The sequence below is a fragment of the Phragmites australis genome, chromosome 4 (assembly GCF_958298935.1).
Source record: "Phragmites australis chromosome 4, lpPhrAust1.1, whole genome shotgun sequence".
In the NCBI taxonomy this organism is placed as follows: Eukaryota; Viridiplantae; Streptophyta; class Magnoliopsida; order Poales; family Poaceae; genus Phragmites; species Phragmites australis.
The window spans coordinates 14,749,540-14,769,929 of NC_084924.1; the positions used below are offsets into that span (position 1 = coordinate 14,749,540).

The window sequence follows — 20,390 nt, forward strand, 5'->3', positions numbered from 1 at the left end:
GGAAAGGGTCAACTAAAATTTGATACCCCACACCTGCCTCAATTGCTCAAAGTCAAAGGCATGCTCTTAGAAAAGGCTAATCATCATTGCCCCACATTGGCACTTCAGACCTGTTTGGGACAAGTTCAGCACAACATTAGTAGCCAGAGGACAAGTAGCGAACAACCATCCATCGATACAAAAGAAAAAATCTCTCATATCACCTCAGATGAAAAAAACCATCATTTCGGGAGCTGCACCAGACAACACCACCTATGATTCCCAGCCCCCACCACTGCAACCTAAGTGGCCAGCAGCAAGTGCATGGTTAAGGTAGCCCCTAAGTGGCGATCTGGTGCAGCATGTAGCTAGTTTTCCCACATCAAAAATTGATCATCTGTGTAGCAAAAGGAGGGGTAAGATTCACCTTTGCTCGATCACTGGAACCCATCCCTAACATCTCTTGCTACACAACACCCTGATGTAAGTGGAGCTGTGCTAGTTATCACTCATCCGAATGACCATCCTAAGCATAGAACCACCAACAAGGTGGGGGAAGCAAGCAAGGGAAGAAGGAGGCTATAAAATCACGACCAAATAAAAAAAAATCCATCAATGATTGCCCAGATCTCGCACTGCCCAAGCATACCCCAATAGGAAGCCACTGCAAACCCATCCCAAGGTTCCAAATCCTCCACCACTGCAAGCACCAATGGCTGCTCAAGTGCCTAAAAGCTGACGTGAAGCAGTAGGAAGGATGGCTCTGGGAAGCGCAGATCCAAGGGGGCACCATTAGGAGATGAGAGAGAGGGTGGTGAGCCTAGACCGAAGCAAAGGCAAGGGACGGGCCGCAGGTCAGGAGCAAGGTGGAAGGTGGGCACCATGCCACGATCCGTAATGTCTTGGAGCAGATACAAATTGTGGTCTCCTGATCCAAATTGTGGTCTCCTAGTCCGACTGGCACCGCCACCGCACGCCACCGCGAGAACCCACCGCCGCCCCCTCTGCGAGAGCCCACCGCGACCGCACCTCCCTATCGACCTCGGTTGGGCCGGACTGTCTCGCTATGGATGCTTGGCCACCACCACTGTGCACGTGCGGGCCAACGAGTGAGGAGATTGAGAGAGAGAGAGAGAGAGAGAGAGAGAGAGAGAGAGAGAGAGAGAGAGAAGGGGGGGGGGAGAGCACTCATGAGAGAGAGGGAGGAGGACAAGGAGAAGAGGTAAAGCTGGCACAGAAGAGATAAGGTTGGCACACAAGGGAGACAGTGCAGACTTGAGTCTGCTCTTCATTCAGTTGGATAGAAAGTTCGATCAGTAGCAACCGCCTCTTCACATTAGTGACGGGTGTTTTCAAGACCCGTCGCTAATGACTATTACATTAGTTACGGGTGTTGTTATCACTCGTCACTAATGAGTGGTCCCTCTGTAACCTGTCACTAATGACTATATTATTAGTGACAGGTTGTGAAATGACCCATCACTATTGTCATTAGTGGCGGATGATTTTCTCACACGTCACTAATGGTTTTTTATTAGTGATGGTTTGTCATTAGTGATGGGCCTGATATGGGTCCTAGCTCGGATAATATTAGTGACGTGTCGTCACTGTGAGCCATTACTAATGGGTCATTAGTGACATGTACTAAACATCCATCACTAATACAATGTCTCCTTTGATGGTTTCTTACGTAGTGCATGCCGCACCACACTGCCTCTTTGCGCAGCACAGGGCGTGGCCGAAGGCGCGGCTCAGGCATCGGTAGTAGCAGTAGCACTGGCAACGAGAACTAGCCTCAGGGTGTCAGATGAGGACCAGGATGGTCCCACTTGAGGCGGTGCGCCGGACGGCGATGGCTGAAATTGGGCTGACGCCCAACTTGAGTGGCAGCAGGAGGGGTTCACAATGAGGGCTCACTGGGAGGCAACACAAGCGAAGTGGGCTATGGATCTCACTTCCTTGGGCCTTCTTGGAGCTCACTGAGGCGGCAATTCTGACGGTGACGTGTTGATATGACTAGAGATGACGGGCGACATGGTGGCGGCATGCGCTTGTGGGCAACTCTCCACGGCCATTCGCATCTCAAATCGGTAGCACAGTTGGACTCTTGGCACCACGTAGATGGTGCCAGAGGAAGGAATCAGGTGACGACGTGTCCTAACAGCCCGACGACAACAAGTGGTAGCGCGCGAGCAGCGCTATGGTGATGGCTCTCCTCGTCTGTGCGCAACCCAAATCGATGGGATAGCACGGCGCGGCATGAGGGACGCGCGCATGAATCTGTTAGGGTGACATTTTGGAGTGCGCCATCCAAAAGGGTGGCAAAAAGTTAAATTCCTCTTATTTGAGCTGCATTCTCATGTTTGTGAAGTTCCACTGTGTTCCTTGTTGCAAACGAGCTATTAGGAGGGAGATGGTTTAGAGTAAGCACCTATGAGTTTTTCTCGTTTGATTGGTCAATGAAGCCTAGAATCTTTGTGTTAAGTGCAAGCACATACTCCTATGGATTGGATTTTGACATGTGGGTTGAATCGGCTGGGAATCGATGCGAACTTAAGCATGTTAGCTCGATCGGATGTTCTGACTTTTGGATCGAAACTTCCAATTAAATAGAGAACAACCAACCCGAGAAACTCATATTCACAAGAACCAGAGATTTTGACCATCATCGGAAGCTACGACCAAATACTGGAACTTCTGATTAAGTAAAAATCAAACAACCTAAGAAATCCACGTTTGCAAAAACCGGAGATTCCGACCATGATGAGAAGTTTTGACCAAATACCGGAAGTTCCTATCAAATATTATTAGCAACCCGAGGACCCAGTGTTTCAAATTTTTGAAAGGTCCAATATATCGAAAGTTCTGATGTTACCAGGATGCTCCCATCAAAGGGACTTTATTTTCTTTCGCGTGTCAATGTACTCACAGCTTAGTGTACTACAGCTCTACACATTCATTCACCTTGGAGCATACTTCATAGCATTCATCATATTAATTGTGTTGCATCATCCTTCTTTTAGCGATCGATGAACCGGAGGGCGACGAGGGTATTCTCGAGGTAGAACCTAATTGTAATGTTGATTGTGAAGCTACTGAGCACCAAGGTATGCATCTATGCATATTTCACCCTTACTTTGGAACATGTGTTGTTTAATTTGATAAATTATCGCTATATGTACATTATGCATGTTTAGCGAGTCAATGTCAGGGTTTTGTGGGCAGATCATATTTTGTTGCATTGCCTCTACCTTGATATTGTATATCTCTCGATCCATTATAACCTAGGATGTTATCATGTAAATGTCCAACTTAAGATGAACGTGTTGTGCTTAGCAACGCTTAGGTCACCGGTAGAAGTGGAGCGAAGATTCATCCATCGTTCGCAAGCTTAGGGGGTTTATTTATGTCTCACAAAATTTAATCATGAAGGATTAATGAGTTATGAGGATGAGGCAAGTTTTGAGTGGGTAATAGGGATGGATTGGAAATGGAGTCTCGATTGTTATAGGCCCATCCAAGTCATTTAAGCACCAATCGTTGGTGTTGTTGTCTTAAACACTTTCCGTACTACCACACCCGAATATGGAAAGGAGGAGCCGATTATCTCATGCTATACCGGTTGTTTGGCCATGACCTCATTAATTTGAATACAATTTGGACGATTCTCACATGCCGAATCAATGGCATATGCAACGCTGATGGTGGTCACGAGTGTATCAATGCTAGCATGGCCATAGCAAGTTCCATAGTGTCCACGCACGTGGCGGTGAGGCGTTGGGCATGGTGGACAGGGAGGGCGGCACCGCATAGTAGCGGTGAGAGAAGGTATGCCATCCTGATGATCTCAGCGGTATATCCCGGACACACCACGAGAAGGAAGGTGGAGGTGTGCAGTTGGCGGGTGTTGGTGTTGGTGAGACTGCGAATCAGGAGGTGTGCACTGGTGATGGTGGGGGCAAGGAGGTGGAGGGAGGCAAGGCACATGATGGTGAGGTGGGAGGCACTCACAACCATCTCCATGGCTAGCTTGGTGGCTTGGCACTTGGGGTGGTGGAATGGAACAAAGAGGGAGAAAGTTGGGCAATGAGGGCGTCGTTGCTTTATAGTTTACTAGGTAGGGAGACATGCTACACCACATCCGTGGAGGGCGTGGTTGCGTGTTGAGTTTTGTTCTTCCCTTCTTTGGAAAAGGGCTAAATGAAATGTTTGTAAACTCTTTACTTCGATCATCTAAGTAAATAAGAGTTACATATGTTCCTTTTGTTAAGGAATGGAATTTAAAGAAATTCAAACGTAAAATGTGAGGGTGAAAGGCCAGTGCTTCCCTACCCTAATCTTCGGTTCATATTTTGCATGTCAGGAGTAGGCAACAAAACTATTTCTTCCGTGGCAACTAAAGATAACCCTGCAAAAGCAAGTGTGCCTTCACAAAAAGAAAAAAGAAGGAAAGCATGGCCAATAGAGGGGAAAGTGTTGCTTCACAAAAAGTACGAAAGCCAACTCTACTTACTGAATGAGTAGCTTGTACTAAAAGGAACCTATAGAAAGAATGAAGGCTCTTATGAACTTCCAAGTTTAAAAGGCACCAAGGAAAACAAAACTGTAGCTAGTGAAACCTTGGAGCTATAGCCATATTGTGTTGACACAGAACACAACCTGGACATACTGAAAATCACCCATATGCTACTTGCCTACCTCAGTTTCTTTTTGAGTGGGAATTGCAGCAGGTAAATGATGAAAGATATACTGGGGTTCTTCCTCAAAAAAAAAAAAAAAAAAAAAAAAAAACCGCTGGGGTTGGCGTTGAGCCATGGATTGAATTCAAACAGAATTTCAGGTCATTTTATGTTCTTTAGATCACTGGTACAAAAGGATTCATAACCAATTAGAGTTTAACCAGATATATTTTCAGATTTTACATTAAACAAACCAATTTTTGTTGATAGTACAGATAGACACCTAAGTCCAAAATTGTTAAACCAAAATGTTGTTTTCAGGGGAAATAAATGAATGACGAAGATAGCCGATACACCAAGAAGTAAAAGAGATATTTTTCTTAGTTCTATCAAACAATATGATTTGGTTTCTTTGCTGTTATCATAGCTATGGTGCCTATTAGTCAAACATCAATGGACGGTTTCGAACCCGGGCACCGGTGTTGCTGCAGGCTGTCATGGATGTGCCAACAACAAACACGGGAATCCATGGCTCAACAAAGAAACCACCGTGGTCTGCATGAAACAGCGTGCAAGGCAACTACGCCCAAATCACACATTCTGATCACGAAGCTGATACAGCAGCACACTCAATGATAGCAAAGCACAATTGCATGAAGAAATTAGAGGTGTCGAGAGAGGAGCGTGGAAGGGAGGGAGGACGAACCAGCGAAGACCAAAATCTTGCCCGGCCACCGAAAGCCCGAACGGCTGGCCGCCGGCCGAGCCAATCCCAATCCATGTGAGCGCGAGGGTAAAGATTTTCTTTCCGTGGCTGCTGACTGGTAATTGCAGGGCCTACTACTCCGATCAGCAAGCTCGGACGGTGGCCTTGACTACACTGGGTACGTGATCGACTGGCTACAGCATGCAGCAAGAGGTCATGTCGTCAAAAACCTGTACGTCTGCCGTCTCCCTGATATGCCGGCCACTCCATCCGTTCTGATTCGATTTGCTTGGTCGGTCGATCGGTGCAGGAGGAAGAGGAAGCCGCGCCTGCAGGCGTTGCAGTTGGTACTCGTTTTTTCCAATGCATCTTCTTTTTCATCCGTCCATCCGGCCACCCGGCTCGCAGCAGCAGCAGCATGCCCAGAACTGCGAGGCCCTGAGCTGGGCTCACCCGACCATCGGTAGCGAGCCATTCCGCGCGATTTCATTTGCGAGTGACCTGCAACCTACTAGTCTACTACTTTCCTCGACAAAACAAAGAAAGAGCAGAGCCGGCGTGAAAATAATTAATGGGGGAAACTTTTCCATCTTTTACTCTCCCTTTTTTCCCCCAGGGCATCCTTTACTTGTCTTCCCTGTTTTAGATTTGATTTCTTGGGCATTTTCACCTCTACATATATGTAGTTTCAAATCCCCAACAGAACGATAACAATATGCGAAATCGAGTAAATTTACAGAACCTCCGATTTTTAACTTGTCAACCTTGAACTTACTGTTTAAATATTAACAATTACATAGGTAGACAGTTATAAGTATATAACATTCTTAAAGTACCTTCAACGCAAATATAATAGCAATATTACCTGCCTAAATATTTAAATTAATTATTAGTTAAAATTTGACCACTACATCAATGCTGACAAGTATTTGAAAACGGACAAAGTAGTGCCACTCTAGCCATTATCATAGAGCTGCTTGGCTGGTGAAAGCAGGCCAATTCGGCAAAAGCCCGAGGCATACTGTACAAACTAGCATGGCTAAAAAAGAAAAGTTTGTTACTCCTCCGATAATAAATACTTATTATTTTTAATTTTTTATAATTTTTAATGTACAACATCAACCATTATTTTTTTTATTAAAATATAGTTATAATATCTAATAAAATATAATATTATAAAAGTATTTTCAAGATAAATCTATATCTGTAATTTTTATGTTTTAAAACTAAATATTTTAGAAATTATTGATAGTCAAAATTTTAAAAGTTCGATCAGATCTTAATCAAAACAATAAAATATTTATGATCAGAGATAATATAACAAAAGGGCTTTGCTCACATACCATTATTGTTTTATACTTCTTATAGTTCAAGCATCTAAATCTTGATAAATACTATAGGTGTGAATATGTATGGATACGCGACGGGCGTTATGGTTAGAGCTAAGGGGTTTAGGGGTTGGAGTCTTGCAAGGATGTCTCTGATGATAGGATTAGAGGGAGGCGGCTGGAGGAAGGCAGGATCAACAATGGTGGTAGACGTAGGGGTGGGGTGGTAGGGACAGTGCCCGTAGCCAGCGTAGAACCGCTGGATGGATCAGCATCAGGGAAGGGAGCTGGAATAGAGTAGTTAGTGTGATAGAAAGGGAGTAGGAGCGGGTTGGAAGGAGGCGAGCTGTAGGCGAGGTATCATAATTAGCTCCGTAGAGAAGATGAAGAGAAGAGCAGTTTTATTAGATGTAGATCTAACAGCCGAGCTTTGTCGTTTGAAAGAGAAGGCATTTTCAGACATCTAAAAATTATTAACTCTTTTTGTTCATTGCAAAAATAGTACTGGAATCCAACCAACCCTCTTCATCTAGCGGCATCTAGCAGTCTAGCGCAGGACGATGTTCGGGTGCGGTGAAGTTGGAGCGGCCGGTGGGAGAGTGGCGCCGCTAGATCCGGACCGCGCTGCCGTTCCAAGCCACGCCGGTGAGGGGAATCGTCACCTCGCGTCCGCACCAAGAAGGTGGCGGTCCAGTGCAGAGCGGCAAGATCCAAAGGGGTCGAGCCTTCCTCTTCCAGATCTAGGCGAGGAGCGGGGTGGAGGACGACGCCGTTGGCCGGAGGAGATTTTTTTTTTAAAAAAAAAGAACATGACATTCTATGCGTTCCGGCATCAAGCAAATCGCTGGAGACCAAGCTGTTAAAAGGCAGGGGAATGACCAAGCCAGGTAGGCTGATCAGAGATCTCTATAGAACTACCATGGCTAGTCAAACAATCAGCTACCATGTTACATTCTCGACGGCAGAAATTGATGATTGTAGAAAGCCTTCTTTACCATTATGTATAAATGGATTATTCTTTTTTATAGATATGGTAGGGAGACGTATCTAACTTCTTTTTATTCGTGCTCTTTAATTTAAGTAGGTAGAGCTGTTTGGTAGCTCACAAGGCTGGTAACCTTGGGTTACAGGTTCGATTTCTACTATCTGCTCCATATTTCTTCTTTATGACATATGTATCATCTATCTGTTTATGGTCTATGATTTGTTTTTCTTTCCTAAAAGAGAGACTTTGCATATAGTGTACTCCAAACGCATGAAATCTCTAATCTCCCTAAACAAAGCTCCACCTCATTGCGATCAAACATGTCTCCTTGTAACGCTGATACTAGATTAGCAGCATCCACTTCTAAAATGATCCTCTCCACTCCCAATCTTGCAGCTCGCTTTAAGTCCTTGATAACAAGCTTCTGCTTCAGCATGCAGAGCACTATGAAGGCGTGTGCGTTTGCCAAAACCTGCAGCCATAACCTCTCCGGTGGCATCCCTAATAACACAACCCCACCCTCCATTTTGGCTTTCTGGAAAGAAAGCGCCATCAGTGTTCACCTTGTAGAAGTTTTCAGATGGTGCCAGCCAATGTACTACAGCACTCTGTGATATTTGCTGTGAAACAGGATACGTCTTTTGGAAATCCGAGATGTGATAAATGACATTTTTCGATAAAGAAAGATTTTATTGATCTCAGAAAATTACATCTAGGTGATATAATAGTTCTGAGAACCCTTCCGGCCTCTGCAAAAGATGCACACAGCCAAAAAAGAAAAGACAAAAGGTATAAAAACCGGTGAAGACAGGAAAAGCTATGACGCTCCGATTGTCCATCTAGGCCGTCACCCATACACCTGGGTAAAACAATCCTTGACCACCCTCTCCAATTGCTGATATGCCACCGTAATCGTATCCCGAGAGTCTGGCTTCTGCAAAATAACCCAGGTACGGAGCCAACGGGTACAAAGGTAGATAACCTGCAAAGGAGATGAATACTTCTTTTATCAAAAACCATATCATTCCTGTATAACCAAAGCGACTAGCATACAGCCGCCGCCCTAGCAAGACTTTCAGTTTCAAATCCTTCCTAATACCACGTAACCAGGTATCAAATATATGTGATAATAGACCAAACGGTACGGGCAAGACGGCAGTAAAAAAAAAAAGATGTTTAATTGCCTCTTCTTGGTGACAAAAACAGCATCACGTACTACTTTGCCAATTGCGCTTAGCCAAATTGTCTTTTGTGAGGACAACACCTTGTCGTAAGTACCAAAGGAAGATTCTGACTTTGAGAGGCACCTTCAGTTTCCATAGTTGTTTGTTAATATTGGGAACATCACTATGCACTAAGGCAAGATAATGAGATTTCACCGAGAACATCCCACTCGGGGTTAAGTTCCAGCGGAACTCATCTTGCTCATGAGTAAGCACGATATTAGCGATTTGAGGAAGTAAAGCATTCCACGCTACTAATTTTTGCCATATTAGGTTCCTTCTAAAAGAAATATTTGGTGGGAAAGTTTGAAGAACTTCTGCTACAGTATCCTGTTTGTTCCTTACAATATTGTAAAGGCATGGATATTGTTCTCGCAGAGGTGAGTTTCCCAACCATAGATCTTCCCAAAATCTGATCTGAGTGCTATCTTTGATGGTGAAGGTTCCGAAGCGTAGAAAATCCCGCTTCACCTTCATAAGACTAGCCCAGAAATGAGAATCCCCGGTTTTTCACTGGACCTGTGATAGGGGTTTAGATCCTAGGTATTTATTGCGAATCAGCTGTTGCCACATTCCATCATACGTGAGCAACATAAAGAGCCATTTGTTGAGTAATGCAATATTTTTAGTATCTAGATCCTGAATCCCCAGGCCTCCTTGATCTCTGGGTCCACACAAAATGTTCCATTTAGCAAGACGGTATTTTTTTATTTTGACCGTCACTTTGCCAATAGAACTTAGATCGAAAAAAGTCAAGTTTTTTGAGCACCCCTCTCGGTAAAGAAAAGAAAGACATTATATACATGGGAAGACTACTGAGCACTGAATTTATCAATGTCCTCCCACCAGTTGAAAGATGCTTTCCTTTCCAACTACTGAGTCTCTTTTCCAATCTTTCCTCGACCCCTTTCCAATCCACATTCCTCAGTTTTCTATAGTGAATAGGAATGCCTAAATATCGCAGAGGGAGGTCACTAGTCCCACAACCGAAAAGTTCAGTGTACTGTTCGGACATGGAATGGGCCTCATCAAAGCAAAACAACTCACTCTTATGGAAATTGATCTTAAGACCCGATAAATGCTCAAAAGCACAAAGCAGAAGCTTCATATTACGAGCTTTTTTTAGATCATGATCCATAAAAAATATTGTGTCGTTGGCATATTGTAGGATAGATATACCATCATCTATGAGATGAGGCACCACTCTACAAATTTGGCCAGCTGCTTTGGCCCTTTTGATAAGGATAGGAAGCATGCCAGCTACAATGTTGAATAAAATTGGGGAAAAGGGATCACCTTGTCGGAGACCTTTTTTCGTTTGAAAAAAAGGCCTGACATCATCATTCACTTTAATTGCTACACTTCCTCCCAAAACGAAAGTCTCAATCCAAGAGATTCATTTGGATGAGAAGCCTTTCATTCGTAAAGTTTGTAGGAGGAAGGGTCATTTGACCTTGTCATAAGCCTTCTCGAAATCTACCTTAAAAACTACCCCACTCAATTTCTTTCTGGGAAGTTCATGTATTGTTTCATGTAAGATGACGACACCCTCTAGGATATTTCTACTTTGCATGAACGCAATTTGGGTTGGGCTGACTACTCGATCTGCAACGGAATTAATCCGGTTTGTGGCTACCTTTGTGAAAATCTTGAAGCTGACATTCAGCAAACAGATAGGCCTGTATTGTTGGATCCGATTCGCTTCATTGATTTTCGGTAACAGTGTTATAACCCCAAAATTGAGGCTAAACAACGGCAGTTCACCCACATATAATTCGTGGAATAAATTCATCAAGTAAAACATGATGACATACCAGAATCTCTGGTAAAATTCTACCAGAAATCCATCCAGGCCGGGAGCTTTATTGTGTTCCATGTTGAACACTGCATCCCGAACTTCCTTCTCCGAAAAAGGAGCCGTAAGGAATTCATTCTCAGCCTGAGAGACCTGAGGGATGTCCTCATTCCTGGACTCATCCAGTGAGAAAGAGTTGTCTTCAGACGGCCCAAACAAGGTTTTATAATAATTGGTAATATAGCCCATTAGGGCCATCTCTCCTTCGATTTTGCCTTCATCTTGCTCTAGGCAGAAAATTCATTTCTTCCTATGTTTGCCGTTGGCAACCATCTGGAAGTACTTAGTATAATTATCACCTAGCAGGACGTCCGTCACCTTTGCACGTTGGTACAATCTGATTTCTTCTTCACGAAGAAGTCTAGCTAGCCGATCTCTAGATTGAGCTAACTGCTCTCTCTCAATGTCGGATAGACCGCGTGCCTCGGCAGCAATGTCCAAATCATTAACAATGGACTGAAGGTTGGACTTTTCTTGTTTGTAAGTCCCACTAGAATGGGCCGCCCAACCCCGAAGGTGTCTGCGCAAGGCGCTCATCTTGTTATTCCATCGTTGGGTATGGTTACGACCTTTTACCTGCTTATTCCAGATTTCAACCAGCTAAGTTCTAATTTGAACTGCCTCCGGTTCCCTGGGAAGGCCGCCGTTCCAGTGTCAAGCAACAGAGGCGTACGGTCCGAAACACCTCTATCCAGAGCGTGTACATAGACCAACGGATATTAGACTCTCATTCCGTACTCATAAGAACTCTATCTAACTTTTCATAAGTCGGATTAGGAAGGGAGTTTGCCCAACTGTATTATTGACCTGTTAACTCAATTTCTCTAAGATCAAAGCTATCAATAATAGCATTGAACAGAAAAGGCCAACGGTCATTATAACTGATGTTATTTTTCTCACTGCTATTCCTTAGGATATTGAAATCCCTGCCAATCAGGGTAGGGAGGTGGTTCTGCTGGCAAGCATGCACTAACTCCGCAAGGAAGCTGGATTTGATGTCATCTTGCGCTGGTCCGTAGACTGCCATGAAAATCCATTTGAATTTGTCTATCTTATTGCTTAAATGGAATTTAACAAAAAATTCCCCTTCTGCAATCATAGACAAATCTAACATGGAGGGATTAATCCCGAGAAGAATGCCCCCTGACCTGCCGCGAGGAGGGAGACAATGCCAAACAAAATCTGCACTGCCTGAAAGGCATGCCTGATTCTTTTTTGACATATCACGCTTCCCTGTTTCTAATAAGGCCACAAAGTCCAAATTATATTCCCTAATAGCATCTGCAACATACCGAATTTTAGCCAAGTCGGAGAGACCTCTGCTATTCCAGAAGATACCTTTCATTGGGAAACATTTTTGTTGAATTTCTTGTCATTATTCAGGGCCTTTTGCCCTTTTTTCTTAGAGGATGATTTAGATTTTTCTAGCAGTAGCCAAAAGGTCACATATTTTTGTGCCTAGCTCCGCCTCATCCCAATCAACCTCGGAAACATCTTTAATCAAATGAGCGAGTAGGTCACCGTCAGGTTCAGTGCACTCGTCATCACTTATATCAAAAGGATTTATCTCTTTTGTGAAGACATTCTTTGGTAGATTACTCGTCTTTTTGCACAAAGGTGTCATCTTCAATCTATCTACTTCTATATGTTTTAAAGCATTGATTGATAAGCTTATTTCATTACTACTACTACCCAGCAATAAGCCTAATTTACCCAAAATGGAAGTAAAAGCATCATTCGGTAGAGAAGCAATAGAAAAAACGGAAGACGGTTGCAGCATACCTGGATTAGTGTCACAGTGAGCACTAGCTGAGCTTTCCTTCAAAGGGGAATCCAAGTTACGAGCAGCCGCCCACCTCGTGGACTTGGACATGATATCTTCATCCGCCGTAGCGATTTCGTCCGGAGATAAGACCGCATTAGCACGGCTGCTTCGGCGAAGAATCGGAGTCGACATCTGGACATTATCCATAGCAACTATGGATTACGGAACATTTTGGACCGGCGCAGCCCCCTGCACCTTTAAAGTCTTTGGAAGCATGCCGTTCTGGGTCAGAGCCATCTGCAGAGCCTGCCCCTCCGCCTGAGGCAACGTTTTGATCCTGGGCGCGATGAGGTTAGAAGGTTCGCGCCCAAGGCATGAGCCCTCCATAGCACACGAAGGCAATGCAGACTTCATGCTTTTCTGAACCGGCTCCATCTCCATTGATGGCGCAGCCAACATGGGAGGCGCCTGCGGTAGGGATAGCACCTCCTCCTCAGGATGATCATCCCATGAATCCTGCAAAACAAGAGGCGTCGGCATATCCCCCGCAGACTTGTCTGAAGTGCTGCCCGGCGAGAGAGAAAAACATATGTGTTTCAGATTGAAAGGTGTGACCACAATGTTACTCGGCATGTGTGATGATAGACACGGTAAATGCCGTGCCCCATGTTCCATCTGCCGAGAACATGTTTTCATATTTTTGTCCACCTGCATAGGAGCTGAATTACTTGAAATATTGTCTGAGGCCTTTGAATCATTCTTTTTTGATTTTTTGGACTATTCTTTCTATCCGTTGGTATGGTCATCACTTTCATCAAGCAAATCGTCATCATCCTCATTGAAATCTCCACCCAAAGGTGGATCTGTACCAACCTCAACAAAGAAGCTCGGATCTTCAAGAGTAAAAGTGATTTCATACCCATCAAGAACGAAGACAATGTCTATTTTTACCAATAGCAATTTAGCATCCATCATGGCAACTTGCACGCGGATAATGCCTCGCTGCCGTAAACATTTCATGTCGATCTCCTGTGGAGAGCCAAGCACTGTGCCAATGGCCCAGGTGGCCAAATAGTGTCGGTACGCAGGTGGGACTCCAGATACATGAACCCAAACATTGTTCAATTGATAGTTAGGGGAAGGCACATCGGACGGCATCCATTCTCCAAAAGAGAGTGTTACCCCGTGTGCTTTAAGACGGAATTCAACTTTGATCATCCTGTGAAGCTCATCCAATGTCAGAAAAGCCACAAGAAAAGTGTCCGCCCCCTTTGGAATAGCCTCCCAGTTCCAATCTGAACGTATGAGATTTCTTAATTCGCTCTGAATCACATCCGCTGTTACCCGGCCTCTTGTCACAGATACGATAGCAGTCAGAGAGGATTGAGGAGCGATACCTTTATGTCTGGTTTCAGATATATGGAAGAAGCCTAGTTTGGTTCCTCCGAACCCGAAGGGAGTCGCCTTTGGCTTTGGCAGACGTAGTAGTGGGCATTTGGTTGGAAGATGATCCTTCTTGTCGCAAATCTCACAGTAGAGAGTCGCGTTGCATAACTCTGCAGTATGCCCCTTGGTTTTACACCGGAAGCAATAAGGTTTATTTAGCTTTGATGAACCATCCAGAGCATCATTTGTCTGCAGCGAAGAAGATCATGTCGCTATCTTGTTCGTCCAGAATGGAGCACCAGTCGTTGAGGACGGAGGTGCAGCCGGTGGTCTTCCATGCCCGCGCCCTGAACCACGCGGCCGATTAAGAGCCCCTGCAGCCGACGCATGCTTCACAGGAGCTCCAAAAGAGAAGATGCTGGATTGTCCAGAACCAGGTCCTGCATTTCCTCCGAAGCCTCCAAAAGCACCAGCTGCATTGGCGGAGGAAAGGGAGTTGATGATCGGAGCCGAAGATTGAAGAGTAGTTCCCAGGCCAGAGAGAGTTTGGACTGGCTTGTTCTGCGCCGAAGAGGAAGCACGAAAGGCACCTTTGGAGCCACCGGCCTTTTGGTCAGGGAACTGATCCTCCCCATGTCTGGCCATGAGCACCTGAGCATACGACTTCCGAGATCCCCTCAGCTCACGGCAATGGTGTGGAGCAGGCACAGATGATTCTGATGGAAGTGAATGTCCTAGATTGAAGCACTTTCTTTCCCATATGTCACCAAAAACATCCTTCCAATTTCTCCCAAAACTTGCCTTGTGTGACCCCTCAAATAAGGAAGCAGCCGGAGCCGATCCACTAATCATTCCTTGATCGGGATCCTTGCCAGTAGATTTTTCACCAAGGCAATCATGATTTGGTCAATTGGGAAAAACCTCTGTCTTCAATTTTGCCAGCATGAACTGACCAAAAACAACCACCGGACGGGGTCACGCTTTTGGCAACGGTCCTTTCCATGGCCGCATAAGCCATCCACGGCATCTCCCCCGACATCCATGAGGCACGGAAAGCCTCAATGAATGACTCGGAGAAGAACCATCCTTGGATAAATGATTCGGAGGTGAACCATCCGTCCAATGAGCAACTCCCCCATCCGAGATCTCACTTTCGGCGATGATATGGTTTGCCATGGCCTCGACGATCAGAGAAGCCAGTGAACCATCAACATCCCTTTCAGCTTGGACGATCTCATCCTCGGAGAAACTTGCCAACCGAGTAGCCAGTATGATCTCTGCAGTTGAAGGAGAGCGACCACCAGGATCACACACCGCCCGATTAGAGGAAGAAGAAACACCATCCATCACGCCCAGGCCGGAAGCCGTAGGGCCATTGTCGAAGCACGGCAAGAGGACGGCATTCTCCTTAATCACCTGGGTGCTTGCCTGTTCGGCGGTGTTGATGACGTGGCAGCGGGCAGCGATGAGGTGCTAGGGGGCGACGCTCCTCCCGTTATACAGATCTAGATACACTACCATGATAAATGACATCGCAGCATATCTCATTAATACTCACTTTTCCCCAAATTGCATTTGTTTCGAGTAGACCACCAACACCATAAGAAAACAATGCATTTCAACTGTACATCATCCTTCATTTCCCATATCTTTTCAAGGGTTTCTTTCCTAGATCGTGCTTGAGTAAGTACAGATTGACATTCAGAGAGGTTTAATATTTGCCAACATGCATGAACTGATTTGCAATTGAAAAAAGGGTGTCCACAGTCCTCATCCATTCTAGAGCAGACCAGACAGAAGGTGTTGAGACTTACATCTCATCTTGCAATATTTTGATGTACAAGCAGGCTGTTATGTGCAAAACACCATATGAATGGAGAAACCAAGTTAAAATGTATCTTGGTTTATATATGATGAGTGATTGATAAGATTTTTATTTTGATTTATTGATTTATGGGATTGCATAAACATATATATGTGTTGTAATTATGATCATAACTAACCCAAATTGCAAATAAAATAGAGTTGGTGTTTTGTCTCTGAGTTTGGAAAAATTGCATACACCGGATGGTCTGGCGCTAGGAAATTTGTACACGCTGGATGATCCGGTGCTCAGGAAGACTTCACGTCACGGAAGCATAAGTTAAACTATACGTTGGATGGTCCAGCGATGGATAGCAGTACACGTCGGACTATTTTTCAAAGAGGTTGAAAAGCTGGTCTTGTGAAGATGTACACATCGGATGGTCCGGTGTTGGTGTGAAGTGAACGCCGGACTAAATTTTTCAGAGAGAATGCAAAATGGTTGTCTGGTGGAGACACACACATCGGATGGTCCAGCAATGAGATGATATGCATGGCGAGCTAATTTATCCACAGAGGTTGTAGACAGCTTGGATGAGGACATAGCATATGTCGGATGGTCCAGCGCTCAGAGGTGTGAATGCCGGATCATCCAACGTACACGATTTTTCTATGTTGTGCTTTTAATTGAGGACTTTGATTTTGGCTAATCTATAATGGTGTTAGAGATGCATATTTGCTTGTCCTATGTTGTGCAGTGATGGATGCAACTTGGCGGCCGGCGGTGGGATGATCAGGGCTAAGCGGGGTGCTTGGTGCCGGACCTTCGAGGAGGCTAGATGGAGTCAAGGGTGATCCTAGCTATGTATGTGGAAGTCAAGTAATGCGTGTGAAGATGGATGAAGATAGCGTGTTGACAAAGTCAAGTGAAGCGGATGCCGTTGCAAGTAACAAGACGGTCTGAGAGATCGGAAGCGAGAGAGACTTTCCGGTGGTCAAGATCGCAAGATGGAGTACACACATTAACATCAGATGCTTGCTTAAGGCTTAAGCAAATGGCAGTGAGTTATGCTTTGAGAAGCATGCAAAATGGTTTGGCAGTTTGGCCTCAAAACCATAGATGGATTGAGTACAAGTGGCATCATCGTGAAACTTGTGTTGAGGCAAAGCTAAGTCATAAAACTGCCATGACCGTTCGATGGACGGAGTAAAAAATAAACCAAAATATCCTGGTGGTAGGTAAGAGGCCATTAAAAGAGAAGGGTATTTTGAGAATAAGAAAACTTAAAGGCTAAGTTACCTCTCTAGGCCTATAAATAGAGGGGTAGGACTGTGTGAGAGGTTTAAACAAGTCATTTGAGTTTGTATGCTAGGATTTTAGAGGAAAGGAGAGAGCAGAGTTTAGCCTCTGTAATATATGAGAGCTTTTTATGAGGAAAATACCTTGTAATCTATCGAAAAGAAGGCTAGCCTTTGAAGAAATGAAGTACATGTTTCCTCCGATGCTTGTGTTCATCTATTTCTAATTTTCTTCTTTTGTCTCTCTTGCTTTGTTGCGAGTTTTTTTTTTATGATTTTCATTTTGGTTGATGAGCTGACATTTTCTCATCTTGAAAAGTTGTTCTTTTTGTTTCTAGAGGCATAAAATTCACATACAAATATATACAAGTGAGTCTTCAATTCACTTGCCTCTAAATCATCAATTTGGATAATCTCTTCTTTTGGTGATCTTTTTGTTGGATATATTTTGTATATTTTGTATGACCTATGGAATGAGTATAAATGGAATCTAGGGTTCATGTACATTCATGAGAGTCATGTTCTTCCTTGAAAATTTCCATAACAACTTATTTCTCTCTGGTTCTTGCTTTCGCTTTTAGTTTTTAGGTGCATTGGGTGAGCAAAATAGGAGAAATTCATCAATTTCAAAAGAAATTTGCAAGATGTCTATTGACCCCCTTTAGTCACCATTCTTAGTCCTACAATTGGTATCAAAGCCGATTTGATCACTTGTTGATCTTCACCGGCTTTATGATCTGTAGGCAACAATGGAGAGACATGTGAGGATCCATCTCTTTGAAGGTCATGACTTTTCATACTAGAAGATGTGTGTTGAGGCTTACCTCTTAAGCAAAGGAAGTTCAATATAGAAGATTGTAGACTCCAACTATGAGATTCCTGTCGCTCGCACTTCTTAGCCCGAGATTGAACAATATGAAGCTAACAATAAGGCTAGAAATATATTGTTTATATTGTTCATAAGCTTGAGTCATAATGAGTTCGATATAGTTTAGCACCTCTGTACTGTCCGAGAGATTTGGTCGACTCTTAGTGTCTTTCATGAGGGCACTAACCAAATCAAGTCTCGGCACCAAAGCACGTACAATTAAGAATATCAGATGTTCATGTAGAGCCTTGAAGAATCTTTGGATGTCATATTTGCTCGATTTAATGGGATTTTCAGCAATCTCAGATCTCCTACGATTTTGTCTTACTCAGATCATACGAGAGCAATCAAACTCCTCTATGCTATTAACCATAACATATGGGAAGTGAAGATTTTGAGCATTGAGGAGTCATCCAGTTATGACACATTAACTTGTGATAAACACTTTAGCAAGCTCAAATTCATCGAGACAAACAAGGCGTCTAGGATAGGCATAGGAAACCCGATGTCTCAGAACATGGCGTTAGTTTCAGGACCTAATAGTGGTAGTTTGTCTGGAGGTGTCTTTTCTTATGCTAACCTTTCACCTAGTTGATTTGCATTGTCTTTCTTGGTTTCTATCACTGAGGAGCAAGTGGACACACTTGATAATGATGATTTGACTTTGATCATGATGAAGTTCACTCGCTTCTACAACAATCGACGAGACTGAAGGAGATGTGGTTCTTGTGCTTGTTATGAGTATAGTGACATCACTAGTTTCAAGGAAGACTTCCCAAGACTCAAGAAGAAGGAAGACTGCAGCCATGACCACGAAGACCGAGAAGCCCTCTTTCAAGAACCGCGACAAGTTGGCCAAGAAGCCAGCCAAGGCGGCATCTCAACTTTCATTGCAATAGCCTGTGAAGCACAAGAGGAAGAACAAGGACTTCACCGGCCTTTGCTTCATGGCGGACGGCAACGACAGCGACCTCGAGCTTGATACTTTTAAGGCGGTAGGCGAAGGCCTAGAGAACAAGTAGTTCATCGACTCCAGTTGTTCGTGTCATATGAATGGAGATGCATCATGGTTCTCCAGCCTCATCCCGACGAAGCAACACGAGTACATCATGTTCGGGGATGATAGAAAAGGAAGAGTGAAGGTCAAAGGTATGGTAAGAGTGAGTGAGAGTTTCACACTAAAAGACGAGACTTTGGAGGAGCATCTGGGATAGAATTTGTTGCTTGTATCTCAGTTGCTAGATGAGGACTTGGATGTGCGCTTTAAACGTGATGCTTCCCGAGTTCTTGATTCCTCAGACGCTTTGATTTGTCAGATTTCTCAAGTAGGGAGAGTATTTGGAGCCAATTTCTCTGAATCTTTTGGGTCTTCTCAATGCTTAATTGTTCAACCTTCTTCTAAGCTTTGGACTTAGCATAAGAGATTAGGGTACATGAGTTTTGATTTGCTTTCTTGTTTGAGTACCCTAGGCTTGATCCGAGGATTTCCCAAGCTCAAGTTTGAGAAGAACATTTTGTGTGCTCCTTGTCGATATGGCAAGATGGTTACTGCCTCTCACCCACCAGTTAATCTGGTGATGACTGAACAACCTGGAAAACTTCTCTGTATAGGTATTGTTGGTCCTTTCTGAGTTCGTTTGGCTGGTGAGAGGTGATATGTACTCATCATTGTTGATGACTACTCTCGCTATTCTCGGGTGTTCTATCTTGTGAGTAAGGATGAAGTGTTCTCATACTTTTGGAGTGTTCAAGAAACTCCCTGGTGCATTGAAAGCAATTTGCGGTGATAATGATACTGAGTTCAAGAATTATCTCTTTGATGCTTTTTTTTTCCTTGAATATGATATTGAGCATCAATTTTCTGCCCCACATGTTCCTCAATAGAATGATGTGGTTGAAAGAAAGAATAGAACTTTGGTGGAGATGGCTAGGATGATGCTCGATGAGCATAGAACTCCTAGGAGATTTTGGGTAGAGGATATTAGCACAACTTGCTATATCTCCAAGTGGATTTTCTTGCGCTCGATCTTGAATGTGACTTCTTATAAGTTGCGCTTTGGGAGGAAGTCGAAAGTTTCTCACTTAAGAGTTTTTGGATGTCGTTATTTCATGCTAAAGTGTGACAATCTTGACAAGTTTGAGTCGTGTTCTTCTAGTGGGATCTTCTTCTGTTATTTCCTTCATGGTCATTTTTATAAGGTTTATAATGTTGACACTAACACCATTATAAAATCATGTGATGTGACCTTTGATAAATCAACCCGCTGTGCTAGCCCTGTTCTTGAGTGTGCAGATGAACAAGAGATGAGCGAAAGTATCTTTATAGATGGCGACCTTCGAACTCTCGATGATGATGAGGATGATCCACTACTTCATGTCATCACACCTTCTTTCGAGCTGACTCCTACTTTTTCGGCACCGGTAGAGTCCTGCAGCCTCTACGTCTACTTCAGCTGCTTTTAAACCTGCACCTGTAGCTGTTGAGCGGGAGATCATCTCACAGCGCGAGGCTCC

The 20,390-nt window shown here is 44.0% G+C and overlaps 1 pseudogene; it reads right to left on the reverse strand.

Moving 5' to 3' along the window:
- Positions 1-13,060, reverse strand: part of LOC133914624 (putative cyclin-dependent kinase F-2) — a 28,556-nt pseudogene extending 15,496 nt beyond the window's left edge.
- Positions 13,061-20,390: the final 7,330 nt, after the last annotated feature.